Source organism: Heterodontus francisci, chromosome 24 (genome assembly GCF_036365525.1).
Source record: "Heterodontus francisci isolate sHetFra1 chromosome 24, sHetFra1.hap1, whole genome shotgun sequence".
In the NCBI taxonomy this organism is placed as follows: Eukaryota; Metazoa; Chordata; class Chondrichthyes; order Heterodontiformes; family Heterodontidae; genus Heterodontus; species Heterodontus francisci.
The window spans coordinates 17078910-17096947 of record NC_090394.1 but is presented as its reverse complement, the minus strand read 5'-3'; the positions used below and the strand labels follow the sequence as shown (position 1 = coordinate 17096947).

At 49.4% G+C, this 18038-nt stretch overlaps 1 protein-coding gene across 3 annotated transcripts in view; it reads right to left on the bottom strand.

The window, feature by feature from the left end:
• The window catches only part of LOC137383224 (uncharacterized), a 472338-nt gene that overhangs the window by 366114 nt on the left and 88186 nt on the right, over positions 1-18038 (bottom strand). The gene's annotated exons all lie outside the window — the stretch shown is intronic.

Below are 18038 nucleotides of genomic sequence, written 5' to 3'. Positions count from 1 at the left end.
GCCAATAATGTTACAAGAAATTTACATACAACTACCCACAAATGATCAATTCTGAATTGATTGTAGATCTTCAGGGTGACTGGCCATGTCACTGACTAATGTGCCGATGTCTTTTAGTCATTTTTTTCTCACACCCCTTTTTGGGGTGGACCAGGGTGTTATATTAACAGGACCTTATTGTCCTATAAAGGTTCCCCTTAATACAAAATATCCAATAAAATGTCAAGGTCTTTGTCTAAACCATGGGATAAAAGACTGCCTTTAAGTTATCTTCCACTTTCCATGGCCTGCCATAGCCTTTGCACATACCGCTGGCTCAGTATTGCTTTCCTTATTGCCTTTTGTTTCCCATGGCCAGTTCCAAACCTCCCTTGAATATCATCCTCAGCCTTCAAGTCTACTTTCAGGGGCTTCATTATTCGTATTTGGCTGTTGTCGGTTATTTAGGCTTAATGGCTTTCCGTTATCAGACTATTGAAACACAGGCCCGAATTTTACAGTGGGCAAGCCCATCTCCACCGGGCCTGAAGATCCAGACTGGATTTGATGTACGCCAGGCCCTTAATTGGTCTTGGGCGGGACTTCCACCTCATTAAGGCAGGAAGTCCCACCTATGGAGCTGCCAGCCAATCAGTGGGCAGGCAGCACTTAGTCCTAGCAGCGCCACCGGGAGTGGTGGCCACTGCAGGGGCTACACCCATCTTCAGGAGGAAACTGAAGGATGGCCCCGGAAAAGAGGTAAGATTTTAGGGTCTCGCCAGGGATAATCATGCGGGCCCTAGCGAGGCAAAGGGGGTCAGTTATGGGGGAGGGAGGCGTGATGTGCGTTGGGGTCAGTTAGGGCTTCAGAGGCGGCCCTCTGTGGGGCAAGTGTGCCCAATCAGGAAGGTCCCCCCAGCCCGCAGAAGGAGGCCCGGTTTCATCAGGCGAGCTTTCTGAGGCCTCTGCCACCTGCCAGCCAAGGGTAGGATACCTGTGGCAGGGGGCGGAGGCTCTTAAGTGGCAGTTAATTGGCCACTTAAGGGCCTTGATTGGCTTGGGGCGGGTAGTCCGTTTCTCGCGTCGCCACCCCATGTAAATTGGCAGCAGAGGCAGGAACAGGTCAGGAAGGGCCCCCTCAGCTTCCCACTCCATTTTACGCCCCACCACTCTTTTGCGGGTCGTAAAATTCCGGCCATATAGTGTTTTCTAAGGTCTACACATTAATTAACTTTCACATTCCAGCAAGTAATTTAATTCGGCAAGGTTAACTGAAAGGCTGAACAGTTTCAAAGAAAGATTGTTCATTGTTTTTAGTACCTCTTCATAGTCTGCTGGCCTCTCTTATCGGTGCAAGACAGCTTGCAACATTCAACAGTTTTTACTATATTTCAGAAGTTCTTTAGCCTTGCAATGCATTCTGGTATATAAAAGTTGGCCAATTCAAATTACAGTGACTGTACATTGCGAGATCTGTAATCTTACAGTTCACCCCTAAGTGGCTGTGCACCCAAATCCTGGGTCACAGGCACTTACACTGACTCAGCCCATATTGTCCATAATAACCTGACCAACTTTAGCTGTCTGCTTCTTGGCCAAGGTATAATAATGTTTCTGGGACTGATTGATGCATTTCATTAACTCTGCCAAGTGTTCTGGCAAGGCGATATGTCATAGCCGAATTGAGTCAGATACTGGTGTAAATGTTCTCTTAACTCATCTTCAACAGCATCATCTACAAGTGGCTCCTGAAAATTGTGACTGTTGTGAAATACGTTGATAAACATTGAGTATATATGGAACTTGATGTAAAGGTTGATTTTCGAGCCATTCCTTTTAATGGCTGGAAAATCATGAGCTAACAAGCATGGAAATTGATAACCTGGCCCTATACCTTTAATAATGTAATAAATACAGCAGATCTGCCATACCACTACTCATGGAATTTTTTAATGATATCACATAGCATATAATGTATTCTTCTATTGCTGAAGTGCAGAGATAATCTGGATTTAGCTCTTCAAGGCCACATAGACTAATTGCTGCCAATAGTGGAAACCTGAAACCCTAATGGAAAGGGAAGATTGTAAATTCCAGGTTTGCATAAGAAACCAGAACAATGTGCCTGCCTGCCTCCAGTCCACAGCAACGCACTCTGCTAACAATAATATACATCTTCCAGAAGAGTTGCAATTAGTCAGTGTTATCTGTGAATAACACTAACTGCCTCGCTGCGGAAAGTCTGAAGAGGGAAAGTCCAATAATATTTCAAACCTTTGTCAAGCAAAGCTAAACAGACTAAGGTGGGTGTGGAGGGATGGGACTAGTGGTGTTCCGCAGGGATCAGTGCTGGGACCTTTGCTGTTTGTAGTATGTATAAATGATTTGAAGGAAAATGTAGCTGGTCTGATTAGTAAATTTGCGGACGACACAAAGGTTGGTGGAGTTGCGGATAGTGTTGAGGATTGTCAGAGAATGCAGCAGGATATAGATCGGTTGGAGACTTGGGCGGAGAAATGGCAGAAGGAGTTTAATCCGGACAAATGTGAGGTAATGCATTTTGGAAGGTCTAATGCAGGTGGGAAGTATACAGTAAATGGCAGAACCCTTAGGAGTATTGACAGGCAGAGAGATCTGGGCGTACAGGTCCACAGCTCACTGAAAGTGGCAACGCAGGTGGATAAGGTAGTCAAGAAGGCATACGGCATGCTTGCCTTCATCGGTCGGGGCATAGAGTATAAAAATTGGCAAGTCATGTTGCAGCTGTACAGAACCTTAGTTAGGCCACACTTAAAATTTTCTTCTTTCTTTTGGGCCTCCTTATCTCGAGAGACAATGGATACGCGCCTGGAGGTGGTCAGTGGTTTGTGAAGCAGCGCCTGGAGTGGCTATAAAGGCCAATTCTGGAGTGACAGGCTCTTCCACAGGTGCTGCAGAGAAATTTGTTTGTTGGGGCTGTTGCACAGTTGGCTCTCCCCTTGCGCCTCTGTCTTTTTTCCTGCCAACTACTAAGTCTCTTCGACTCGCCACAATTTAGCCCTGTCTTTATGGCTGCCCGCCAGCTCTGGCGAATGCTGGCAACTGACTCCCACGACTTGTGATCAATGTCACACGATTTCATGTCGCGTTTGCAGACGTCTTTATAACGGAGACATGGACGGCCGGTGGGTCTGATACCAGTGGCGAGCTCGCTGTACAATGTGTCTTTGGGGATCCTGCCATCTTCCATGCGGCTCACATGGCCAAGCCATCTCAAGCGCCGCTGACTCAGTAGTGTGTATAAGCTGGGGGTGTTGGCCGCTTCAAGGACTTCTGTGTTGGAGATATAGTCCTGCCACCTGATGCCAAGTATTCTCCGAAGGCAGCGAAGATGGAATGAATTGAGACGTCGCTCTTGGCTGGCATACGTTGTCCAGGCCTCGCTGCCGTAGAGCAAGGTACTGAGGACACAGGCCTGATACACTCGGACTTTTGTGTTCCGTGTCAGTGCGCCATTTTCCCACACTCTCTTGGCCAGTCTGGACATAGCAGTGGAAGCCTTACCCATGCGCTTGTTGATTTCTGCATCTAGAGACAGGTTACTGGTGATAGTTGAGCCTAGGTAGGTGAACTCTTGAACCACTTCCAGAGCGTGGTCGCCAATATTGATGGATGGAGCATTTCTGACATCCTGCCCCATGATGTTCGTTTTCTTGAGGCTGATGGTTAGGCCAAATTCATTGCAGGCAGACGCAAACCTGTCGATGAGACTCTGCAGGCATTCTTCAGTGTGAGATGTTAAAGCAGCATCGTCAGCAAAGAGGAGTTCTCTGATGAGGACTTTCCGTACTTTGGACTTCGCTCTTAGACGGGCAAGGTTGAACAACCTGCCCCCTGATCTTGTGTGGAGGAAAATTCCTTCTTCAGAGGATTTGAACGCATGTGAAAGCAGCAGGGAGAAGAAAATCCCAAAAAGTGTGGGTGCGAGAACACAGCCCTGTTTCACACCACTCAGGATAGGAAAGGGCTCTGATGAGGAGCCACCATGTTGAATTGTGCCTTTCATATTGTCATGGAATGAGGTGATGATACTTAGTAGCTTTGGTGGACATCCGATCTTTTCTAGTAGTCTGAAGAGACCACGTCTGCTGACGAGGTCAAAGGCTTTGGTGAGATCAATGAAAGCAATGTAGAGGGGCATCTGTTGTTCACGGCATTTCTCCTGTATCTGACGAAGGGAGAACAGCATGTCAATAGTCGATCTCTCTGCACGAAAGCCACACTGTGCCTCAGGGTAGACGCGCTCGGCCAGCTTCTGGAGCCTGTTCAGAGCGACTCGAGCAAAGACTTTCCCCACTATGCTGAGCAGGGAGATTCCACGGTAGTTGTTGCAGTCACCGCGGTCACCTTTGTTTTTATAGAGGGTGATGATGTTGGCATCGCGCATGTCCTGGGGTACTGCTCCCTCGTCCCAGCACAGGCATAGCAGTTCATGTAGTGCTGAGAGTATAGCAGGCTTGGCACTCTTGATTATTTCAGGGGTAATGCTGTCCTTCCCAGGGGCTTTTCCGCTGGCTAGGGAATCAATGGCATCACTGAGTTCCGATTTGGTTGGCTGTATGTCCAGCTCATCCATGACTGGTAGAGGCTGGGCTGCATTGAGGGCAGTCTCAGTGACAGCATTCTCCCTGGAGTACAGTTCTAGGTAGTGCTCAACCCAGCGGTCCATCTGTTTGCGTTGGTCAGTGATTATGTCCCCCGATTTAGATTTGAGGGGGGTGATCTTCTTGATGGTTGGCCCAAGAGCTCTCTTCATGCCATCATACATTCCTCTGATGTTTCCGGTGTCTGAGGCCAGCTGAATATGACTGCATAGGTGTTGCCAGTAGTCGTTTGCGCAACGCCTAGCTGTTCTTTGTGCAGTACTTCTGGCTGCTTTAAGTGCTGCGGATGTTAAATCGCTGGGGGCTTTCTTGTAGTTCAAAAGTGCAATGCGCTTAGCGGCTATGACAGGTTCCAGCTCTTCATTATGAGATTGAAACCAGTCTGCATTTCTCTTCGCACTTTTGCCGTAGGTGGTCAAAGCTGACTCATAGATGGCGTCTCTGATGTGGGCCCACTTGGTCTCAGCATCCCCTGTGGGAGTGTTTTGAAGGGCTGTTACAAGTGAATTTAGAAATTTTTGTAACAGCTGTGGGTGAGAAATTCTGCTCGTGTTGATGCGCGGGTGGCCCTTCTGCTTGGAATGATGCAACTTCTTTGGTCTGAGTCTAACCTTGCTGCACACCAGGGAGTGGTCGGTGTCGCAGTCCGCACTGTGGGAGCTGCGTGTGATTTGAACACTGTTTAAGGCGGCTCGCCTTGTGACAATGAGGTCTAGCTGGTGCCAACGACGTGATCTTGGGTGCCTCCATGAAACCTGGTGACAGGGTTTAGTGTGAAAGAACGAGTTGGTGATGCAGAGCTTATGATAGGTACACAACTCAAGCAGTCTCTGCCCGTTCTCATTCATCCTTCCAACGCCATAGCGCCCAAGGCAGGAGGGCCATGAGTCATGGTCGGCCCCAACCCTGGCATTAAAGTCCCCCAGCAGGAATAGGTGTTCGGTGTTGGGGATGCTGCTAATGATGTTATGGAGTTGTTCATAGAACTGGTCTTTAGCTTCAGGTGCGGAACAGAGTGTTGGAGCATAGATGCTGAGTAGGTGTACTGGACCAGAGGTGGTGAGCAGTCGGATGGACAGTATGCGTTCCGAGCCATTTGAGGGAGGCTCTATCATGCTGAGCAAGGAGTTTCTGATGGCGAAGCCCACTCCATGCTGTCTTGGTTCTTCAGGATCCCTGCCCTGCCAGAAGAAGGTGTAGTCTTGCTCTGCTAGAGAGCCACTCGCGGGGAGGCGAGTCTCCTGAAGTGCTGCAATGTCCACATTGAGTCTACTGAGCTCGTTGTTAATGATGGCGGTCTTCCGAGAATCGTTGATTTGTGTAAGGTCTTCCGACAGGCCAGGACACATAGTTCTGACGTTCCAGCTTGCAAAGCGAAGGGCTGGTACCTTCTTTCCTTTTTTCATGTTGTTTGGTGCGGTGTATCAGTCCACCTTTCGGGCAATGACCCTGAGCTCCAAGCACCCATTGAAGCAGGCAGACTGTGGCGGGACAGAACCTTATTGACCGGGGGCTGCCCGGTTTGAGGCGGGCGGTAGCTGTCCAGTGAGGTGCAATGACCTCTCCCACCGACAAAGGCAACCCGTGGCGCCCAGTTTCTACGCCAATTTATCTGGACTTATAACCCGTAACTGCTGCCTTCCGTGTTGTTTCAGTCGCTGTGAGGCAACTATGGAGTGACCTCTCCATGGCGCATGCCTGGGCAAATTTATGGAGGTTGAGAGTTGCCCAGTCGTCAAAGCCCCCCTCTCGGCCTTTCTGGTGGGGTCCAAAGGAGTGCAGGACACGACGTTTGGCACCAGTATGGCTGCAGGAACTGCCGGAAACATGCCAAAGGTGACACATGACCGCCTACGGGGTTCCGCTCCGGATTTTCTGTTAGGGTTTACTCCCTTAGCCTTGGTCTCTCCCGAGACGCCCACAAGGCAGTGGGGTTGTTGGGGCCCCTACACAGGTGTAGGATGGTGCCGGTGGGAGGAGGGGATGCAAGGGGGAGGGGTAGAGGGAGGGGGTGGGGGGGGGGGGTGCAGGGGAAGGGGGTGCGGGGTGAAGATGGTGCGAGGGGGGGGCGGGCTGGGACGGGGTTGTGAGGGGGTGAGCTGAGAGGGTGGAGCAGGGAAGGGGACGGGGGTGGGGGTGGGGGGGTGGAAGGGGGGTAAAGGGGGGGGGGGGAGGGGGGGTGGAATCTGGTGCAGGTAATAAGCCATTTCCTCAGTGCCCACCATCGACGTCCGTAAAGCTCATCCACGTCCTTCGGGAGGTGAAGCATCATTTGGCAGACTTAGAGGTGATTACATTTGCTAAGGGTTTTTTTTTGCAGTGGTTTAAATAAAGGCATGCAGCATTGCCGACAGTGCGCTGCAGATGCTCTCCGAGCCATCTCCCGCGGGCGCTTTGAAGTTGCGGCCGGGGGGGCCGTTCGTGGATGTTTTGGGTGTTCGGGGCACCTTTTCACAGGACTTCTCTCGGGTCCCGCAGCTCCTTCTTCACCTCAATGGACTTACCGCATGCCGTGGCTGCAGACACTCTGGACTGTGAAGACAGCAGGATCGGAGATTAAAGTATCGGCAGCTGTGCTCGTCAGTTTCATCCGGATCAATTTCATTGAGAAAACAAAGAGCAGGTGTGGCTGGGGGAGGGCAGTGGGCCCAGGTAACATACACTAAACTAACTGTTAACTTTTAGATAGGGCTAAAATGAACTGATTTAAAGAGCCAGGGGAATTTAAACAGTTTAAGAGGGCAGATTGGGGGAGAAAACGTTAGGGATGGGAGCAGATGGCCATGGATAGAGTTGAACAGCAAGGGAGCTTCCTAGGGAGCTTCCAGCCCAGGAGCCATCTTGAAAGCCACTCACATAGAGGGTGAGAAAGAGATTGAAATGACAGGTTAAACGCAGAGGGAGAGAGACAGGCTCTGGACACACACACTTAAAATATTGCATGCAATTCTGGTCGCCACACTACCAGAAGGACGTGGAGGCTTTGCAGAGGGTACAGAAGAGGTTTACCAGGATGTCTGCAAACCTGCAGACAAGGGTGGTGCTGTTGTCGTATGGCGTACCGACCTCTACTTTGCAAAAGCTCAACGCCAACTCATGGACACTTCTTCCTACCTCCCTCTGGACCATGACCCCACCACCGAACATCAAGCCACCGTCCAAAGGACTGTCACTGACCTCATCTCCTCTGGAGATCTTCCCTCTACAGCTTCCAACCTCATAGTCCCACAACCCCGGACAGCCTGCTTCTACCTCCTTCCCAAAATCCACAAACAGGACTGTCCCGGCAGACCCATTGTGTCAGCCTGCTCCTGCCCCACTGAACTTATTTCTTCCTATCTCGACTCTATCTTTTCTCCGCTGGTCCAGTCTCTTCCCACCTACACCCGTGACTCTTCTGACGCCCTACGTCATTTTGACAATTTCCAGTTTCCTGGTCCCAACCACCTCCTCTTCACTATGGACGTCCAATCGCTCTACACCTCCATCCCCCACCAGGATGGTTTGAGGGCTCTCCGCTTCTTCCTGGAACAGAGGCCCAACCAGTCCCCATCCACCACCACCCTCCTCCGCCTGGCTGAACTTGTTCTCACATTGAACAAGATTAGATTAGATTAGAGATACAGCACTGAAACAGGCCCTTCGGCCCACCGAGTCTGTGCCGAACATCAACCACCCATTTATACTAATCCTACACTAATCCCATATTCCTACCAAACATCCCCACCTGTCCCTATATTTCCCTACCACCTACCTATACTAGTGACAATTTATAATGGCCAATTTACCTGTCAACCTGCAAGTCTTTTGGCTTGTGGGAGGAAACCGGAGCACCCGGAGAAAACCCACGCAGACACAGGGAGAACTTGCAAACTCCACACAGGCAGTACCCGGAATCGAACCCGGGTCCCTGGAGCTGTGAGGCTGCAGTGCTAACCACTGCGCCACTGTGCCGCCCCTTCTCCTACAACTCCACGCACTTCCTTCAAGTAAAAGGTGTCGCTATGGGTACCCGCATGGGTCCTAGTTATGCCTGTCTTTTTCTGGGATATGTCGAGCATTCTTTGTTCCAGTCCGACTCAGGCCCCATCCCCCAACTCTTTTTCCGGTACATTGATGACTGTATCGGTGCCGTTTCCTGCTCCTGCCCCGAACTGGAAAACTTTATCAACTTTGCTTCCAATTTCCACCCTTCTCTCACCTTTACATGGTCCATCTCTGACACTTCCCTTCCCTTCCTCGACTTCTCTGTCTCCATCTCTGGGGATAGGTTGTCTACTAATATCCATTATAAGCCCACAGACTCCCACAGCTACTTCGACTACACCTCTTCACACTCTACCTCCTGTAAGGACTCCATTCCATTCTCCCAGTTTCTCCGTCTCCGACGCATCTGCTCTGATGATGCTACCTTCCATGACGGTGCTTCTGATATGACCTCCTTTTTCCTCAACCGAGGATTTCCCCCTACTGTGGTTGACAGGGCCCTCAACCGTGTCCGGCCCATTCCCCGCACCTCTACCCTCACCCCTTCCCCTCCCTCCCAGAACCGTGACAGGGTTCCCCTTGTCCTCACTTTTCACCGCATCAGCCTCCATATCCAAAGGATCATCCTCCGCCATTTCCGCTACCTCCAGCATGATGCCACTACCAGTCGCATCTTCCCCTCCCTTCCCCTGTCAGCATTCCGAAGGGATTGTTCCCTCCGCGACACCCTGGTCCACTCCTCCATTACCCCCACCACCTCGTCCCCGTCCCATGGCACCTTCCCCTGCAATCGCAGGAGGTGTAATACCTGCCCATTTACCTCCTCTCTCCTCACTATCCCAGGCCCCAAACACTCCTTTCAGGTGAAGCAGCGATTTACTTGTACTTCTTTCAATGTAGTATACTGTATTCACTGCTCACAGTGTGGTCTCCACTACACTGGGGAGACCAAGTGCAGACTGGGTGACCGCTTTGCGGAACATCTCCGCTCAGTCCGCAAGCAGGACCCTGAGCTTCCGGTTGCTTGCCATTTCAACACACCCCCCCTGCTTTCATGCTCACATCTCTGTCCTGGGATTGCTGCAGTGTTCCAGTGAACATCAACGCAAGCTCGAGGAACAGCATCTCATCTACCGATTAGGCACACTACAGCCTGCCGGACTGAACATTGAGTTCAATAATTTCAGAGCATGACAGCCCCCCATTTTACTTTCATTTTTAGTTATGTTTTCTTCCTTTTTTTTTACATTCTTTTTTACATGTTTTACAATTTTTTTTTGCATTTATTTCATTTCATCTTAGTTTGTTCAGTTTGCTTACCCACTGTTTTTTTTTCAGGTTTGCACTTGCTGCTGTTCAGTATTCAGTGTATTAATACCTAATCTGTACTAATGCTTTGTCTTTCAACACACCATTAACATATTGTTTGCCTTTGCTCCGGGACCTTTTGGTCAGCTATGTGGCCTGGTCCAATCTAGACCTCCTTTGTTATCTCTTGCCCCACCCCCACCTCACTTGCTTATAACCTGTGACTTTTCTAATATTTGTCAGTTCCGAAGAAGGGTCACTAACCCGAAACGTTAACTCTGCTTCTCTTTTCACAGATGCTGCCAGACCTGCTGAGTGATTCCAGCATTTCTTGTTTTTATTACCAGGATGTTGCCTGGTTTGGAGGGCATTAGCTATGAGGAGAGGTTGGATAAACTCGGATTGTTTTCACTGGGACGACGGATGTGGAGGGGCGACATGATAGAGGTTTACAAAGTTATAAGCGGCATGGACAGAGTGGATAGTCAGAAGTTTTTTTCCCAGATTGGAAGAGTCAGTTACTAGGGGACATAGGTTTAAGGTGAGAGGGGCAAAGTTTAAACGGGATGTGTGAGGCAAGTTCTTTACACAGAGGGTGGAGAGTGCCTGAAACTTGCTGCCAGGGCAGGTGATGGAAGCAGATACGATTGCGACGTTTAAGAGGCATCTTGACAAATACATGAATAGGATGGGAATAGAGGGATACGGTCCCCGGATGTGCCGAAGGTATTAGTTTAGGCAAGCATCAAAATTGGCGCAGGCTTGGAGGGCCGAATGGCCTGTTCCTGTGCTGTACTGTTCTTTGTTCTTTGTGAATTAACACTCCATGCACAGAGTTTCATGGACTACTTGTCAAGAATTCAGATGCATTGAGCATAATGAATGAAGCACTGGGGGGAATTTTATTCCCTCCACATGGTGAGTTTGGAGGTGGGGAGAACATTTAATTGGATGGGATGATGGCGGGGCAACCCCCCCATGTTCCCGCCTCCATCCCAATTAAGTCCGTGGCAGAAAGGCCTGTTAATGGCCTACCCACTCTGCCACCAATCGAGGCCCTAATGCCCACTTAAGGGCCTCATCCCACTGCCGCTGGTATTGGCCCAGTGGCAGGCGAGCCTGTCGCCACACGGGAAGCACACCAAGCTAAACCATGCGGGTTGCTGGCTGGCTCCAGGAGGAGGGGGGTTCACTCGTTAAAAGGCAGTTAGTATCTGATCAAGGGGTCTGGCATTGGGAAGGAGGGACCCACTGAGAGCCACCCCCCGCCCTTGCTGATGACCCCCCTACACTCCCCTTCCCTGTGACCCCCACCCTGCAAAATCCCACATGCGCTGACTCACCTCTGGCCTGGGTCCCTCGCCTCCAGTGGGTCCATTACCAGCAGTAGCCACCGCCTCTGTGGTGGCGCTACTCAGTGAAAAAGCTGCTGGTCCCTGATTGGCCGGCAGCTCTCAGCAGGCAGGACTTCTGTCCCCGGGGTCCTTAATCCTGGAAAGGCCCACCGCTGTCCACTTAAGTGCCTAATTGGCAAGTAACATGGTGGGCCTTCCCCTGAGGAGGCTACACAGGGATCTTGCTGGTGCTTCAGCCAGTGGCCGACACTAACTGGAATCCTAATTTGTAAAATCAACTTTGTGGTCACAGATTCCATTGACATCCCCTATTTAATATGCACTCACCATAATTAAATGCTAGTACAATTTTTATAATTTAAATTAAGGCTCATGAAGCTGGTTTGCACAATAAAGAATTACTTTTTGTGATTTCTAAGTTTTGATAAGCAACACTGAAAATTCCAATGAAAACAGGTTGGATGTATTCTAATAATACGGTGGATTCATGATTTTCCTTAGTCGGTTTGGAGGTAATTTATCTGTTACTAATTGAAATTATTATTTTTTCCTTGCTGGCAGTTTGCACAAATGTATAAATATTCAGTTATCTGTCAAGCAGGCCTTTTACTTGGAAAAAATAAAATTTTGTTATAGATTCACGCGTGGTAAATAATAATGGAAGAAATGAAGGAAGGAACAGAAGGACAAATTTGCATTTACAATCATCACCTCAAGACATCCCAAAGTACAACCGCCAATTTGCATATCGCAATGTCCTGGAAACCATTGCATAAATGAAGAGTTAATAAGCTATAGTGGTGTTGGTTGAGCACTAACTCTTGGCATAGCTCTGATTGCAAGTACATTAAACATGTCTGACAAAGGGGAGTATCACAGAGAAAATACTGGCACCAACAGGATTTCAACTTCAGTCTGGAATTAACAGCTCATAACTCTGATAAACAACTTGGAATACCAAGTAATTGCCTGCATACTTCTCTTCATAATATTTGGAAAACTTGCTTTTGTCTGGGGAGAGAGACCATTTTCATCACAATGTCATTATGTTAGTTGCAGTGAAATGTTCCACCATTATTTATTTTATTACATAGTGTATTTGAAACTAACTGAGAGAAATGCTGCCAAACACTCTTACAGGAAAGGAGCCCCTATTTAAGCATTTCTCTGCCCATTTTCTTCTGACCGCAAAACAAACATGAGATGACCAAGATGTTACAAAGAGGCCAGGTTTTCATTACATCACATCCCAGCTCACCTTTAATAGAAGCAAGAGTCTAATTTGTGTTGCATATGAGTTGAAAGAAATTTGCTATCTGCTTTATTATACGGGCTGGATTTTAAGCGCCCGCCACTGGGAGTGGTGGTCCGCACAGGTGCACTATGCACCGCCGAACCACCATGATCTACTGCGCAGCGGCTCATTTAAATACCCTGGTCAGCTCACACCCCTCCCCCACAATCACATGGAGGGGGCAGGCTCTCAAATGCTGGAAATGCCGTCAGCTGCCTGTGTACAGGCGCTGGCGCCATTTTTAAAGGGCAAGCAGCCCTGCCGGCTAATTAAATTTTTTTAAGATTCACCACCCCCCTCCCACCCCCCGCCCAAATATACCAAATAAAATTCTCATGCCCCTTACCCACCCCCCAATAACAAAATTAAGTATCTGCCCTTTCCCACTCCAAAACAATTATCTTACAAATGTGACCTTCCCCTCGCCAGACTGCTCAAAGTTCACAGTTCACCCATCCCCACCATCCCGTACACTGATGATGATAATTTTGACCCCGTTTGCCCCACCCCCACACTAAAAGGCTTATGTTCTTCCCTTCCCCACTAGTGTTGCACCTGCTTTCCCCAGACGGGGAAGTGAAGGTGCAGGAATGCCGGTCGCCACACTAAAGATCGCAGCGAGCCCATAAGATGGCAGGTACTTGTATTTTAATGCATGCATTTTATTCATTAACATATTTAAATGCAGATCCTGTCACCCAGCGGTGGGGAGGGCCACCAAGGAGCCTCACCGCTGCCAGGAGGATCGGGCCTGCCCCTCCCGGTGTTGGGCTCAGTGGCGTGCCTCTGCCGGAATGATCCTCCGGCCCCCTCCTCCACAGAACACGACGTCAGGAGCCCTGCCCTACGTTTCTGTTCCTGAAACTCAAACCTGCAACCTTTCAGTAGAGAAAGTTAGACTTTCTCAATACATTGAGCAATATTGAAAACTTTTCAGTTTCAAAATACACCCAATTCATTAAGAAACTACTCATTATATCTAGCACTGAAGGTTGCAAAGGTTATTATGCTAATATATGAAGTAGTATGCATTTGCTGTCATGAATTCCACATCTACTACAGTGCCACTCCTGGTGGCAGGGTATAATTACAGCGTGACAAGTTTACATGAGCAGTTTCCACTAAAAATGTGGACATAGAAATTTATAATTTAAATGTATAAAATAATTACAGAATGTATGACTTTGAAATGAATACCCCATTATAGACTGGACATTAAAGCCATAGAAAGGGTACAATACAGATTCAGCTCAATTATACCATTGATGGGAAATTATAGTTTAGCAGAGACTTAAAACACTGAGATTATCTCCTCTGGAACAAAGTTAGCTAAGAGCAGATTGAAATGAAGCTGGCAAAATTAGAAAAAGTTTTGACAGTAAATAATAAATATTTCCTCTGGTTGGGAGTAAATGACAAGATTTAGATTTCTCACTAAAAGAGTGGGGACAGATTTTCTCAGAGGCGGCGAAGTTCCTTGGTGGCAACTCCGCCATGATACGATGGGATTGTAATTTAAATCTGTTACAAATCCACGCAAAACAGTATTGTATCTAATTCACCACAATTCTCTCAGGTGTTCACAATCTTACAATCTTGTGCATGACATGCGGCACTCATGTGCCTTCACTTTCTCGACTATGAAAAGCAGGAGCCACCGAGGCAAGAGTTATCAATGGCTGCAAAGGTTGGGTAAGTTATCTGTTGTTATCTTGTGGAAATCTATTTCACATCGGACATTGCTGCTGAGCTCAATCTGCAGATGTCAAAGAATGAAGGGACCGCTGCAAGTGGATACTTTTGGGGGTTGGGGAAGGAAGGTGATACTGTTGTGGGAGGAGGGATCTCTACAAGTGGATACTGTTGGGAGAGGAGGGATGTCTGTAAGTAGATACTGTTGGGAGGGAGGGAGGAGGGAATATTGTAAGTGGGTACTGTTGGGAGGGAGGGATCTCTATAAGTGGATACTGTTGGGGCAGGAGGGATCTCTGTAAGTGGATACTGTTGGGGGGGAGGGATCACTGGAAGTGGATACTGTTGGGGCAGGAGGGATCTCTGTAAGTGGATACTGTTGGGGTAGGAGGGATCTCTGTAAGTGGATACTGTTGGGGCAGGAGGGATCTCTGTAAGTGGATACTGTTGGGGGAGGAGGGATCTCTGTACGTGGATACTGTTGGGGCAGGAGGGATCTCTGTAAGTGGATACTGTTGGGGGAGGAGGGATCTCTGTAAGTGGATACTGTTGGGGGACGAGGGATCTCTGTAAGTGGATACTGTTGGGGGAGGAGGGATCTCTGTAAGTGGATACAGTTGGGGGAGGAGGGATCTCTAAGTGGATACTGTTGAGAGGGAGGGATCTCTGTAAGTGGATACTGTTGGGGCAGGAGGGATCTCTGTAAGTGGATACTGTTGGGGCAGGAGGGATCTCTGTAAGTGCATACTGTTGGGGCAGGAGGGATCTCTGTAAGTGGATACTGTTGGGGCAGGAGGGATCTCTGTAAGTGGATACTGTTGGGGGAGGAGGGATCTCTGTAGGTGGATACTGTTGGGGCAGGAGGGACCTCTGTAAGTGGATACTGTTGGGGGAGGAGGGATCTCTGTAAGTGGATACTGTTGGGGGAGGAGGGATCTCTGTAAGTGGATACTGTTGGGGGAGGAGGGATCTCTGTAAGTGGATACTGTTGGGGGAGGAGGGATCTCTGTAAGTGGATACTGTTGGGGGAGGAGGGATCTCTGTAAGTGGATACTGTTGGGGGAGGAGGGATCTCTGTAAGTGTATACTGTTGGGGCAGGAGGGATCTCTAAGTGGATACTGTTGGGGCAGGAGGGATCTCTGTAAGTGGATACTGTTGGGGGAAGAGGGATCTCTGTAAGTGGATACTGTTGGGGGAGGAGGGATCTCTGTAAGTGGATACTGTTGGGGGAAGAGGGATCTCTGTAAGTGGATACTGTTGGGGGAGGAGGGATCTCTGTAAGTGGATACTGTTGGGGGAGGAGGGATCTCTGTAAGTGGATACTGTTGGGGGAGGAGGGATCTCTGTAAGTGGATACTGTTGTGGGGAGGAGGGATCTCTGTAAGTGGATACTGTTGGTGGAGGAGGGATCTCTGTAAGTGGATACTGTTGTGGGGAGGAGGGATCTCTAAGTGGATACTGTTGGGGGAGGAGGGATCTCTAAGTGGATACTGTTGGGGGAGGAGGGATCTGTATATGTGGATACTATTGGGGGAGGAGTGATCTCTGTAAGTGGATACTGTTGAGAGGGAGGGAGGAGGAATCTCTAAGTGGATACTGTTGGGAGGGAGGGAGGGAGGAGGGATCTCTGTAAGTAGATACTGTTGGGGGAGGAGGGATCTCTGTAAGTGGATACTGTTGGGGCAGGAGGGATCTGTGTAAGTGGATACTGTTGGGAGGGAGGGAGGAGGGATCTCTGTAAGTGGATACTGTTGGGAGGGAGGGAGGAGGGATCTCTGTGAATGGATACTGTTGGGAGGGAGAGAGGGATCTCTGTAAGTGGATACTGTTGGGAGGGAGGGAGGAGGGATGTGTGTAAGTGGATACTGTTGGGAGGGAGGGAGGAGGGATCTCTGTCAGTTGATACTGTTGTGGGAGGAGGGATCTCTGTAAGTGGATACTGTTGGTGGAGGAGGGATCTCTGTAAGTGGATACTGTTGGGGTAGGAGGGATCTCTGTAAGTGGATACTGTTGGGGCAGGAGGGATCTCTAAGTGGATACTGTTGGGGGAGGAGGGATCTCTGTAAGTGGATACTTTTGAGGCTGGAGGGATCTCTGTAAGTGGATACTGTTGGGGGAGGAGGGATCTCTGCAAGTGGATACTGTTGGGGGAGGAGGGATCTCTGTAAGTGGATACTGTTGGGGCAGGAGGGATCTCTGTAAGTGGATACTGTTGGGGGAGAAGGGATCTCTGTAAGTGGATACTGTTGGTGCAGGAGGGATCTCTGTAAGTGGATACTGTTGGTGCAGGAGGGATCTCTGTAAGTGGATACTGTTGGGGGAGGAGGGATCTCTGTAAGTGGATACTGTTGGGGGAGGAGGGATCTCTGTAAGTGGATACTGTTGGGGGAGGAGGGATCTCTGTAAGTGGATACTGTTGAGAGGGAGGGAGGAGGAATCTCTAAGTGGATACTGTTGGGAGGGAGGGAGGGAGGAGGGATCTCTGTAAGTAGATACTGTTGGGGGAGGAGGGATCTCTGTAAGTGGATACTGTTGGGGCAGGAGGGATCTGTGTAAGTGGATACTGTTGGGAGGGAGGGAGGAGGGATCTCTGTAAGTGGATACTGTTGGGAGGGAGGGAGGAGGGATCTCTGTAAGTGGATACTGTTGGGGAGGAGGGATCTGTGTAAGTGGATACTGTTGGGAGGGAGGGAGGAGGGATCTCTGTGAATGGATACTGTTGGGAGGGAGAGAGGGATCTCTGTAAGTGGATACTGTTGGGAGGAGGGATGTGTGTAAGTGGATACTGTTGGGAGGGAGGGAGGAGGGATCTCTGTCAGTTGATACTGTTGTGGGAGGAGGGATCTCTGTAAGTGGATACTGTTGGTGGAGGAGGGATCTCTGTAAGTGGATACTGTTGGGGTAGGAGGGATCTCTGTAAGTGGATACTGTTGGGGCAGGAGGGATCTCTAAGTGGATACTGTTGGGGGAGGAGGGATCTCTGTAAGTGGATACTTTTGAGGCTGGAGGGATCTCTGTAAGTGGATACTGTTGGGGGAGGAGGGATCTCTGCAAGTGGATACTGTTGGGGGAGGAGGGATCTCTGTAAGTGGATACTGTTGGGGCAGGAGGGATCTCTGTAAGTGGATACTGTTGGGGGAGAAGGGATCTCTGTAAGTGGATACTGTTGGTGCAGGAGGGATCTCTGTAAGTGGATACTGTTGGTGCAGGAGGGATCTCTGTAAGTGGATACTGTTGGGGGAGGAGGGATCTCTGTAAGTGGATACTGTTGGGGGAGGAGGGATCTCTGTAAGTGGATACTGTTGGGGGAGGAGGGATCTCTGTAAGTGGATACCGTTGGGGCAGGAGGGATCTCTGTAAGTGGATACTGTTGGGGCAGGAGGGATCTCTGTAAGTGGATACTGTTGGGGGAGGAGGGATCTCTGTAAGTAGATACTGTTGGGAGGGAGGGAGGAGGGTTCTCTGTAAGTTGATACTGTTGTGGGAGGAGGGATCTCTGTAAGTGGATACTGTTGGGGCAGGAGGGATCTCTAAGTGGATACTGTTGGGGGAGGAGGGATCTCTGTAAGTGGATACTTTTGAGGCTGGAGGGATCTCTGTAAGTGGATACTGTTGGGGGAGGAGGGATCTCTGTAAGTGGATACTGTTGGGGGAGGAGGGATCTCTGTAAGTGGATACTGTTGGGGCAGGAGGGATCTCTGTAAGTGGATACTGTTGGGGGAGAAGGGATCTCTGTCAGTGGATACTGTTGGGGCAGGAGGGATCTCTGTAAGTGGATA